Raw genomic sequence first — 13550 nt, 5'->3', positions numbered from 1 at the left:
TAGAAAGGACAGTGTCACGAAGTGTGTTCATACTGGGTCCATGTTTCAAACTGTGGACACAGTGTGTTACACAGTGAACACAGTGTGTTACACAGTGAACACAGTGTGTTCATAGTGTGTTCACACAGTGGACACAGTGTGTTAATAATGTGTTCACACAGTGGACACATTAATTTTGATTTGTTCATAGTGTGTTCATACAGTGGACACAGTGTATTCATAGTGTGTTCATACAGTGGACACAGTGTGTTCATAGTGTGTTCACAAAGTGGACAAAGTGTGTTCATAGTGTGTTTACACAGTGGACAAATTGTGTTCATTGTGTGTTCACACAGTGGACACAGTGTGTTCATAGTGTGTTCACACAGTGGACAAAGTGTGTTCATAGTTTGTTCACACAGTGGACACAGTGTGTTAATGTAGTATATCTATTTAATATATTCCAAAAATAAGGTATCGGCAAATTTCGATTGACTATTTGGCTTACATAATTATGTGGAGATAATCAGATGATTGTTCGTATATGTGGTAGTAAATCTTATTGTTTATTGCCTATTTTTCCCACGCCAGCTTGTATTATAGGATTTTCGGAAATTTCAAAGGGATCATTATTATAAACATGAAGGTTGATGTTGAATAAAAAAAAACACTTATTTTCGAAATATCAAGATCGGTAAACAGCAATATATGTGATTTCTGTTGTTATAATTTTAATTTACACTTGTATGAAGGCACACAAATGTTAAAGAGTTAAAGGTCAAATCCACCTCAGAAAAATTTTGATTTGTATCAATAAAGAAAAATCAGACAAGCACAATGCTGAAAATTTCATCAAAATCGGATGTAAAATAAGAAAGTTATGACATTTCAAAGTTTCGCTTATTTTTAACAAAATAGTTATATGAACGAGCCAGTTACATCCAAATGAGAGAGTCGATGATGTCACTCACTCACTATTTCTTTTGTTTTTTATTGTTTTAATTATACAATATTTCAATTTTTACGAATTTGATGATTAGGACCTCCTTGCCTGAAGCACAAAATGTTAAAATAATGGAATTCCACGTGTTCAGGGAGGAATGAAACTTTATTTCACATGACAATGACGAGAAAATCAAAATATTTCATATAATAAAATACAAAAAAAATAGTGAGTGAGTGATGTCATCAGTTCCCTCATTTGCATACCGACCGAGATGTGCATATAACTGTTTTGTGAAATGAAGCGAAACTTCAAAATGTCATAACTTTCTTATTTTACATCCGATTTTGATGAAATTTTCAGTGTTATGCTTGTTGAATTTTTCTCTTTTTATTAAAATCAAGTTTTTGTTGGGGTGGACTTGTCCTTTAAGAGGAACAACCTTGGTAATATCATGCAGGAGGTCCATGGTAATCGAACGCTCTGCTCGAGCACCAATAACAGGGAAGTCAGTTAAGAGCGCCATCACTTCAATGTTTTCACCTATCCGGCGGCCGAACGGCGAGTCGAAAACGACCGTTTTAACATTTTTGAACCAGCTGCATAGGCCTATACGTGGTTTGACTGAAAATGAAAAAAAAATATATAAAAAGGCTGATTTCGACTCGACGTACGGCCGCTGAAGTGGAAACGTGTTAGTTTTATTATAGATAGAAAAGCCTGGAACCATTTTTGAAGAGGGGGTGCTGATTTGGAGGAAAAAAATGACAACGAATAAAAGAAAGGCCTCCATCCCCTCCCCAATGAAGGTGATTTTGGTCAGAAAAAAGGGTTATCGCTCCAAAGTAAAGATGATTAGGGTCAAATTTCTACATAGCATACCAATCTGATTTCCGGGGGGGGGGGTGCTGCCTATATTGGGGTATACATACCACCCCTATATAAATCTTGTGTATGCATCCCCAGCATTCTGCTTCCCAGGGCCATACCCCTAATTTTGTACAGCAGCCTATTTAGCAGGGGCCGCGGAACGGTTTTCAAAGTGGGGGGGGGGGGGGGCTGACCATGCTAAAAATCACAATCATATGGTCAATTTTACGTTTTTGTACACGGTTTTGGAAAAAAGTGAGGGGCTGAAAACCCCCCAGCACCCCCCCCCCCCCCGGTTCCGCGGCCCCTGTTTAGAGTCGTATCACCCCCTCGGGTGACAGATAATATCAAGAAATCCCCTCGTATGCATATAGGCCTATATCTTTGTGTTTTTTTTACGATTTCGTGTAAGCCTCGGCCTATTCCGGTTCGTTCTAAATTTCGCATATGCGAAGTCTCATAATTTTGTTCACGATTTAAAGGGGAAAACATTATCATATCCTTAATGTACTAAATAAAAAAAAAGGTGTTTAGAGCTTGTAGGCCTACTCTAAATTGCGCAAAGGGTTGGACACTTTTCCCTTGGCCCCTAATTCGCAATTTATTGTAAAAAGTGAACTTAAAATAACAAAATGGGGGTGTTATTTACCTTTACCTTTACTTTACCCGAGATTCTGGAAGAGTGCTGTGGATCCCAGCAGTCAGGCTTCCAGTTCTGTGCCATTTTCATCCGTCTCAATGATTGGTGTGGTGTCTGCTCAGTGTCGTTTTGGCTCAGATCTCTACCTTCTATAAGATGTTTGCTACTCATATGGTGAGCAGAACCGCTGGTCTGCCCACACTTTGTCCAGTCTGATCTTAAAGCTATTCACAGTCTGAGCTGTAACTACTTCTTCAGGGAGTGAGTTCCAGTCATTTATAACCCGCTGGCTGAATGAATCTTGCCTCAGTTTGGTCAAGCATCTGGGTTTAGAAAGCTTCAGACTGTGACCTCTTGTATTGCCTGCTGAAAGTTCAAAGAAGGCATCACTTGGGATGCGTTCAAATCCATGAACAATTTTGTACACTTGGATCATGTCTCCACGACATGAAGGTTAATCGGTGTCCGTTTTGTGCGAAATACATACCAGGCCTATTAATTCGTACATTCATCTTTAAATGCCATTAAAAGTTTCGATCGACCTAAGTCTGTATTCTTAAAATGTAAAATTGAGTTTAAAAAAATAATTTAAGGTCATATATCTCACATGTAGGCGCACCTCTGAATTTAGGAATGACGAATTCCTACGTTTGGCTTAATTTCAAAGGTTATACCAGCTGCATCACGTTAAGTATGGTGAGTCATTTATGAAGTTTATGATTCCAGCGACTTTTATTTATGGTTATAACTTTTGTCATAAATCAATCAGTATACATCCTTTAAAACTTCGGAGAAGATAGTTATATTTTATATTTTGTAAAAAAATAGGCCTTACTGATATGCTTCAAATGAAATTTCCAATGAGATACTGACGGCACTGATCAAACCAATACCGTGTTACTGACTCCACAAGGACAGTGTTATTTTCCGTATCTTTACGATTTTATCCATTTTATATTAGACTTAAAATAACATATATTGGCAAAACAATCTAATAAATTTAGTATTTCAAATGTGAAATGAACTTTTGTTTAGAATTTTGCATCATCTCTCAATACGGGCAACATTTGCCATATGATTTTCAGTTGCATCACTGTATTCTGACGCTTTGGGAAGCTTATGTGGTGGCCTTCGTCTATACGCATCTCACTTCTAACCAGTGAGTTTTAAATGAACAAATTTCGATTGTTTATTCTTCATTTTTCCGTTTTTTATTTAAAAGACAAATGAGTTTGGTCAAAATCCCGTCTTCCAAAAACTGAAAATTTGCTCACCTCACTCACTTTGATAGCTTGTATAATGATACACCCAAAATTGTCATTCTTTTGAATAAAAACAAATGAAGAACAGTCGAAATTTATTCAATCAAAACTCACTGGTTAGAAGTTAGATGAGAATGGAAGGAGGTAGAAACCACAATAAATAAGTCAGTGGCGTACCGTGGGTCACAGCATGGGGGGGGGGGAGGGCACCAGCAAAATATTGAGTCACTTACTGACTCAAATTTTGTGTAAAAAGTTTGACTCAAATTTGACTCAAATTTTGAGCCAGGTATTTTAAGGACAGTGCCATTAAACGGAAATGTATCTCACCAATCAAATAATGCGAGCGCGAAGCGCGAGTTGAATATTTATGATATTCAGACCTAAAAAGGGACATTATAAGCAAATTCTTGTATTCATGATACGTATCTGTTTAGCTAAACAATGCGAGCTGAATTTTTGTATATATTGACCCCAAACAGGGACATTTTAAGGACTATATTAGGAATCCATTAAGAGTATACATATCTCACCATAATCATCTCATGCGAGTGACAAGCGCTTGCTGATATTGTTATAATTACATCTAAAGACATGAATCATTTTTTGTAGTCATTCATACGCATCTCACTAATCAAATATTGCGAGTGCGAAAAAGCGCTAGCTGAAAATTTTAGGAAATTCAGACCTGAAGAGGGGCATTCTAAGGCTTGTTTTTAGGAATTCGTGAAGAGCAGACATATATCACCAATCCACTAATGCGAACGTAAGCACGGACATGAAATGTTTTATATTCAGACCTTAAAAGGGGGCGATCACTTGAAGAAGTCATGAAAAAGAAGCATATGTCACTACATAAAACAATAACAACTCGAAGTGCGAGGAAATATATTTTGGTGTATATTGACTTGAAAACGAGAGGTTTTAGTACAAAAGGATTACACCTCGTTAAACGGACAATGCGAGCACCAGGAGTAATGAAGACATACATAGACCCTGAGCAAATTATGTTTCATAAAGTTATGACAAAATATTTGTTATGTTTTAATGTACATTAATTTCTTCTTTCCCACTACGTTTCTCTTCCTTTCTTCATCTTTTTCTCCTCCCCCTTTTTTTTTGCCCGCCGGTTGGGGGGGGGGGATAAGTGCCCCCCTAGCTACGCCACTGTCTCTGATTAAACAATGAAGACATACGCCCTGAGCAAATTATGTTTCATAAAGTTATGAAAAAATATTTCTTATGTAATATAACATAACATAATTATAATATAACATTAAAATTAACAATAATTTCTTCTTTCCCACTACGTTTCTCTTCCTTTCTCCCTCTTTTTCGCCTTTTCCCCGTTTTTTTTTTGCCAACCGATTGATGCCCCCGTAGTTACGCCACTGGACTAAGTATGAAATATAGTATCAATGCTTCCTCCGCCACCCTCCCCCACTTTCTCTACTCCCCTTTCTCACTCACTCTCTCTCATTGTATAATCATCGGCCTTGTTTATGTGCCATGAAAAAGTTTTCTTTGAAAAAAAGAAATCATTTTTAAAACGGCATGATACAAAGATAATTTATGACCCCCACCATCTTTCCATCATTTATTTTAAGAGGTTCAATCAATCACACAAATAAGGTATGGATTATCTTCCAATGTTGATGTTTAACTAATCACCATAACATTATCAAAGCACATTACAGATGACCATCCTTCCAGTCAAGTTTCTTGAGAAAACAGAAATCAGTTCTACTTGGGAGGGTTTTGAACAAGCATAGTCTGAAAAATTACTTTGATCTTGGTGATCATTTGACTTTGAGAAGGTCAATTCATTATGCATATATGTTTTATCATATTTTGTATCACTAGCACCTTGACAACATTGCACCTATTGATAGGGCTACCCTGAATAAATGAGTCTAAATGACATTAATTATGATCATAATGGCTGTATGATGTCAAAATGCATTTGCTGTATTGAGCAAAGTACAAAGTACAAATGTAAATTTCACACCCGTTTAAAGTCTTTATAGTTTTTTAATCGAGATATGAACAATTCATCATTGTGATCACAATTTGTGGCACTTAAGTTTTAATAAATAGTATCACTGTATGTCATTACCCTTGATGATTAATTGGTGTTAACTCATTCGCCACGAGAATATCCCTGTACAAAGCATATGGGAATTCAAGTATTAAGTTGTCAAGAGGTTGGGCCAGTTATCACTAAAAACTGCCACTCCCAATACTTCAAACAATTAGTTATGAGAGGTATGAAAAAGAAAATTCTGTACTTTTTGTACTTTGTACTTGGCTATTTTAGGAAACATGGAAAACTGCAAGAAAAAAATATAAGACTAAAAATGAATTTTGCAGGCAATTCACATTTATTTTCATAATATTTATAATATGAAAGACACATACAAGTATTATAATGCTAAATATACCCAACATCTACTATTATACAGTAAATAAAATAATGCACTACACATACAATGAAACACTATTTTCTCTACACTCAAACTATCAATTCCAGAATACATTACATGGATACAACTTCATTATTTTTTCAACTTCATGTTTTTATATTTGCTCACTTATTCACTAATTCACAAGTTTTCTATTAATTAACCTTTACAATACATAAATTAAATTGTTGAGTTCGAAGTTGCCTGTGTAACATGATACAAATCACTTTATCTATTGGACCTGTTGGATTAAATTCACTTATACATTTTATTATTATCATATCACAGCCTGCCAGCATGAAATGAATAACAAAATAAAACTTATTTTTAAATAAATAAGGTTCTACTTGATTATCAATGGCCAATTAAGTAATAATGCCCTCAAAACTAACCTTTATGTAAACCACAAAATTGGAGCAAAGAGTTGAATTTCAGGAACGAAAAGACCTGATAATTTTTTTGGGGGAAATATTAATTCCTTTCTCCCAAAGGATAAAGGAGCCAATCACGAATAGTTTTCATATTTAAATAAGCTTGGAAGAAAAAAAACCCTTAATCACCTAAATATATCATAAGAAATTAATCAATATCTTAATTAAAACGGAAGACCTAATACATGAGGGTCTTTAAATAGAGAGGGGGTTCATAATCATTTATTCTACAACAAATTTTGAGAATTTGTTATTTTGCATGTTAATTGTTATCTAATAACGGCTCAACTTTGTGCTACAATATAGACAAAACTTACAAAGGTGATAATCATGAAATAATACAATCATGTTCCCACATGGATACATATGAATATAAAAGAAATTAAGATTTAACTACTACAAGACAAACATTATTAGATGCTATACATATTGCCATCGCATAATGTACACTACACTAAAGAACAATCTCGCATATACACAGATCAATTTAAACAGAGAATTGAATATTATCTCCCCAATATCATATATATGACAAGAAACATATGTCTAAACTCTATACCACATTGCTCAATTGGGGAAAGTTTAATTAAACAAACTGGGGACTGTTTCACAGATGTGTCATTAAAAGCCATGCTCAATGTCCGCCCGCACACACGCATGATCGTCTCACTGATGAATATGCAGTAGTGCGTGTCTTCCAAGTGTGATCAATCAAATGCTGTGATGCGGTATTGATGATAGATTAATATGCGAATAACAAAGTCTTATAATACTGAAGGCAACTAGAAATTTAAGAATGATTTCAAGTCACACCTCATCTTAGTGTAACAGTCCCCTGGTTGACTATGGAGAAGAGTGCAACAGCAATTATTTGTTTTAACGCTGATCCTTATATGATTATTTCATGATAAAGTGCACACAGAATTTGAACACTGGCCTCAGGTAAAGCACAAACAAATGGACTTTAGGTAAATGTATGTATAACTGATACAAAACAATATGAATATTAATTATAGTGAAAGGGGATTTTGACAGTACGCGTTAGTCCCATATACAGGATATTCCTACCAGTAGTTACATTTAGGTACAATATGTATGAGTTTTAAAAGTGAACAGTAATTTTAATTCTTGTGAGAATTCTGATCATCTACAAGAAGTATGTATGAGACATCTCATGGATTGAGATACAAATATCAAACCCTCTCATCCAAATGGCAATGTAAACATACAAGCTAAAATTATGTTTGTAAAAAGGAGATGTGCAAGACAAAAGGATATCAGCCATTGAACCAATTAAAAAATAGAAAAATACTAGTAATCCATAATGATCACATTCAATTTAATGATACATACATGTATAATAAAAAAAGAGAGACAAATATAAACATGGTAAAATATTAATTTCAAATTTAATTGATTATATAAAGAATACAGAAAGCTTTTATTTGTCAAAACATTATTATGATCCCACTGTTTAGATATCAACTTGCTCCATGGTGTGATGCATAGTTTGAGATGACCGTGTTGCCAATTGAAGGGTGATAGTAAGTAGTGATTGGTAGCCAACTTTGGTTTTAGTTCCTGACGAATCCTGCATTGTTCTGATCATTCTTGTTACCAGACTCTTCAAAGAACATGAAGTCCTGGAGATAAAAAGTTATCAGAGGAGCAAATGAAAGAAAAGAAGAAATGAGGAAAGACAGATAGAAATAGGATGGATGGTTGGTTGGATGGGTGGATGGATGGAGGAATGAATGGATTGATGGATGGAGGACGGTTGAATGGATGGATAGATGGATGGAAGAATGGATTGATGGATGGATGGGTGGGTGGATGGGTGGATGGATGGTTGGATAGAGGAATAGATGGATGAATGGATGGATGGATTTAATGGATGGATGGGTGGGTGGATGGATGGTTGTATATAGGAATAGATGGATGAATGGATGGATGGATGATGGAAGGATAGATGGATGAATGGATGGATGGAGAGTTCAGGATCATCATAGGAAGGAAGGATATATCATGTGCATGAAGAGATTGGAAGACAAAAAGAGATACAAACAAAATTATGAGTCATTACAGAAGTTTAGATGAAATCCATACAAATTATTTTGATGAAAGTAAAGAATATCAATGACCTGAAAATATGCTACAACTTAAAGCATGCTCCTAGTTTAAATTCAAACAATAAGATTGTGAGCAATTGATTTTTAGCTTTTTCAAAAGCCTTGGAAATGAGACTAAGATTGGGTGTACATTACTTACTGACAATACTAAACTATCAAACCTTTCGTAAACAGAAAATGTATTTTTCTATTTAAAGCAATACAACATGGAAGAAATTATTATGATACAAGAGATTCAATGTATGACCACAGCAAATGCTTGTAAATATACATGTACATTCATCTCAGATGCAGATATAAATTATAACTAAACATGAATTATGTGGGAAATGCTAATACCCATGTCACATCAGCCATACTGACTCCATACCGATCAAATCTCTTACTTTATTTCCAATGACATACCATCGTTGGTTTGGAGTCGGTTTCGTTGGTGTGACTGTAACAGTTGGAATAACTGTAAAAGGGGCAAGGAGGGGAGGGGGGGGTGTGAACGTATTCATTATGAGGTAATGTTTGTCATAATGGGGAATGTAACCATCCCAGAGGAAATTAAACAGTGATCACTTCCTGTGCACCAGAGACTACAATTTGCTCATTGATATGCATTAACAGTGGTAGTTTTAATTGAAGAATGAGGTACAAAAAAAAGGGGGTCCAAAATGCTCCCCTTATGTAAAATTGGGGATACAAAATAATCCATTCATGTAAAATCTAGGTTTTATAACATTCCCTTTATTCAAAATTGTGTTATAAAATGACCACATGTCATGAACAGTGGCAGGTGATATTGCAGAATGGGGTACAAAATGCTCTATGAATTTAAGAATGGGGTAGAAAATTACCCTATCCCGTTTCATGGACAATGACAGGTTTAACAGAAGATGAATGATATTGATAACAGGTTGTAAGGTAAGAAAATGGGTACAAAAATGGCATCTTTTATGGACAATGGTCAATTTTGTTTAGTTATGGGGTAAAAAATGGTACGAGATACAAAGAATCCATGACATGCATGCATACAGGTGTAATATATACTGCACCTTACTTTGATTGGTATGATCTACATATGGATAATAATGATGATGATGATGATTAGATAGAAGTGAATCCGGCCTTCTTCTGGTCTTTCTTGTCTCCTGATTCCTCAAAGAACATGAAGTCCTAGATGGAGAGAGATGGAATAAGTGATAGAATACACATACATGTAGATACAGGTAGTATGAAAATCAAGGAGCATCTCAGGAGTGTTTCATGAAAGCATCTTGTCAGTAATTTTCACTTAAAAATTTGCTCTAAGCCAATCAGATGCAAGGATTTCAGAAGCTTATAACAAGTAGTAAGTGAAAATCACAGATTATTTCTTTCATGAAATGCTGCAAAGGACTACGCATGAGCAGAAAGTTACAGAGGCAGTATTTATGATTCAGCACTACTACAATGTACATGTAATTTCAAAGAGAGTTTGAAAAAGGCTTATCTGAAAAAGAAAAAAACATATATCTGAAATATATTAGTGATGACTACAAAAAACTTTTAATTGTGATCGAGAGACTGAAAACGGATTTTTATGAAAATCTGAAAGATTAAAATCAAAGATTACACATATTAAACAAGGATTTAAAGTACGGTACTTTGTTTTGGTACTCAATTTCATACCAAATTTAGAATATTGTTCATTATGAAGTTGACAACCTCTCTACTATTCCACTGACAAAATGTAAAGTGTTTGGATTGCCAAAAATTACAAGTGCTGTGATATGAAGGAATAATGTCATTTTCTTATTTTGTGTGGATCCTACATCCTCTTCATGTATAAACTTAGTAAACTCACCACGATTACATGAAGGCTTACATGTACGTATTACAGATGCTGACAATGGCGATATTCACATTAAAAAAATGGCATGGACATGCATACATTTTGATAACATTGAATATGGGATATGGGTAAAATCTAATTAGGACTTTCCAAGAAAGGTTTGATATAAAGCTTCCATTTTGAATAAAAGAGGAAATGTATGAATAGATTACAATTCTACAGATGCCAGGTTGGTGAGAAATGTGTATAAGCGGCTTTAAAGCACAACACAAATAGCCACCCCCAAAAAACTAAAATGAATAAACAAAGCAAAAGCAAAAAAAGGGAAATGATACTGAAAAGAAAATATTAAACAAAACGTATGCAAATTATAAAAGTAAATTGTAATAATAAGTGAATCTTTCTTGGGCAAGTATTGGTCATGAAAAGGACCACCCAAATTCAAAGTTTCAAATCAGTGTGTTCTGGTTGTCTTCAGGAGAATGAAAACCTTCAGAAGTTACATGTACATGAATTGTAATAATGTATTAAAGAAAATAACATCATCAAGAGCAGCAAATCAGAATGTTTTATACTACATGTTTACAGTAATGCATGATGTACATGTATATCCCTTATTTGCTACAATAAAGAATTGATTGGGAAGTAATTCACTCATTAGATTGTTTCCAACTTGCCAAAGCATAATGAAAAAATACACAAGAAATTATAATAACTGAGAAATAGGGGAATATGTGCAGATATAAAATGGAATTAGAAGAAAATCAATAAAAAATAAAGCTACATAGCTGTTGCCCGTTGGACATGAAATGGCAAAGCATTACAACACTACAACATTACAACACCGATTCTGAGTAGTAGCATTAACTATATTAAAAAGCCAACTTGAATTTAAAGTGGGCAGAAACTTAAAATTATCAAGGAATACAAATCATAACCACTGAAAGAAAAAAAAATGAGCATGGGAGATGGAAATAGGGTGTGTCATGATTAGGGTATTATGTAGAAGCCAACAAGTATTCAAAAAGCTTGCAGAAATATATATATATATAAAAACAGCCAAAATTAGTGTATGTCAAAGAGAGAGGAAGAGTGATACAAAATAGACCATGATCTGTATTTATGGACAAATCTATCAAAATCTGTATGAAAAGAACCCATCCTCACATTGTTATTCATGAAAATAAGGGCATATAAATGAATTGCTTGAGCCTTTGAGTGGAGAAAATGATCTGTATTGACGGGTGTATCAGTAAGTCCAAAGAAAAATAATGAATGATAGTAATAATGACAAATCAACCAAAACCAATCAAAAAGCATTCATAAAGACCAACAGCCAATGTCCATACATACATCATGTACAGCATGAAACCACCACATAGCTTCAAGCAAAAATTGCATACTAAATCATTGTTAATTGTAAGTCTTAAATGCAAAAACAAAGAGAGGATTAATTGAACTGTTATTTTTAAGAGTATACTGTAAAAGCGATCAGGTTGCACAATAGGCCTACTCTTGCCTCAAGCGAAAGTGGTTGTAATTAACAATTTTGTAGCATTTCTGAATTGCTTATTTGGTTTGAAATTTTTAAGATATAGAATCTCATAACTAAATGAAATTAATATAAACGTTATACATATAATGATGGTATATCTATTGTCTCACAAATACACAAACAACACACACACACACACACAATTATCCTAAGGAAATAGAAACCATTTCCTACTTATATCAGGCTTGAGAATTTTACATCGATAATGCAGAATGTGAATAAGAATAATAAAATGAATCTTAAATGATCACAAAGTTTCTTGCATCGTCCTGTTCAAGCAGAGGTTTTGAGAAAAATTACAGTTTTCACCTTTAAGTGTACGCAGACCTAGGTTTATTATACAGCACATGTATGTTAAGAGTTAAGCACAGCTTTAGTGGGATTTCAGAGCATTACCAACAATGATATATCCACAAGAAAACATGCAAGAATACAAAATTATCATGCACAAATCATAGAGATAAGACTAAATACAACTTTATATAATCATATCACAACTCGGTGATCAGTATATCAAATGGTCTTTATCCATGCTTGCATGAGGCACCCTAACATAGCAACAAGTAACACAAGCATGTATAGCTGGGTTTACTAACTGGTATGTCTATGGGATAGTTGTGTTAGAGACAGAGCATCCATGTAAACTGGTTAAATTATGAATGGTGACATTGTAGAAGGAAGGCAAGGTACAATACATGGTAAGATGAAGAGGTTCACACTGCCAAAGTTGAATTTAAAAGGGGGGGGGGAGGGACATACACCCAATGGACGGGTTTCAGTGAAAATGGAGCAGAACATTAGATATCATAAGTTTTAATTTTGTGAGGCCTCATGAAAGCATATCCCCAAAATGCCATAAATTCCATACAAATGCAATTTTTCAGAATGAATTGAGCCTCAATTGGTCTGATGCTAGTCTAGTAATCCAGAGGTCATGGGTTCAACTTCAATCCTTTCCTGGGATTGCAATGATTTTTTTCCCCATCATGCAGCAGCCATTTATCACAGAGCTGTTGCATGTCTTGTACTGCTGGAGAAAAATGTATAACTTATATATTTGTCCATGAAATAAGCAAATGCATTAAAACACATTTTCCTTTATCATTCTTTAATGGATTTTCAATTAACCTTCATTGTTATTAGTAAAAAAAAACTTGATATCATGAACAGCCCCTTTAAATTGCTGGCACCTATGTCAAAGTGTACTTTGCAATAAAATATGATAATGGAAAAAGATAATAATCCCCTCGTCTCAGATCCCACACATTCAAAGCAAAAGCTCATCGATTATCCATACTTTTATGATAATGTAACTTTGAAATAAAATTTTCAAAATGAAAGAGAAACTTGGTGAACGTTCTATCATACTCCAGACTGTGTACAGTGAACACATATATCAGCAAATCCTACAAAGTTCTTAGGTTAGATAGATAAATTAACCAGGCAATTGATGAATA

At 34.5% G+C, this 13550-nt stretch overlaps 1 long non-coding RNA gene across 1 annotated transcript; it reads right to left on the bottom strand.

Annotated features, from left to right (window-relative positions):
* Nucleotides 1–6052: 6052 nt before the first annotated feature.
* On the bottom strand, nt 6053–11185 carry LOC135157022 (uncharacterized). Its single transcript, XR_010296104.1, has 2 exons — nt 9760–11185; nt 6053–8230 (listed from the first exon to the last, which is right to left on the bottom strand). It is a non-coding gene; the product is annotated as an uncharacterized LOC135157022 (long non-coding RNA).
* Nucleotides 11186–13550: the final 2365 nt, after the last annotated feature.

The sequence above is a fragment of the Lytechinus pictus genome, chromosome 16 (genome assembly GCF_037042905.1).
Source record: "Lytechinus pictus isolate F3 Inbred chromosome 16, Lp3.0, whole genome shotgun sequence".
NCBI classification, from domain to species: Eukaryota; Metazoa; Echinodermata; class Echinoidea; order Temnopleuroida; family Toxopneustidae; genus Lytechinus; species Lytechinus pictus.
The sequence above is the reverse complement of the archived record's forward strand: the minus strand, read 5'-3'. Positions and strand labels throughout refer to the sequence as shown.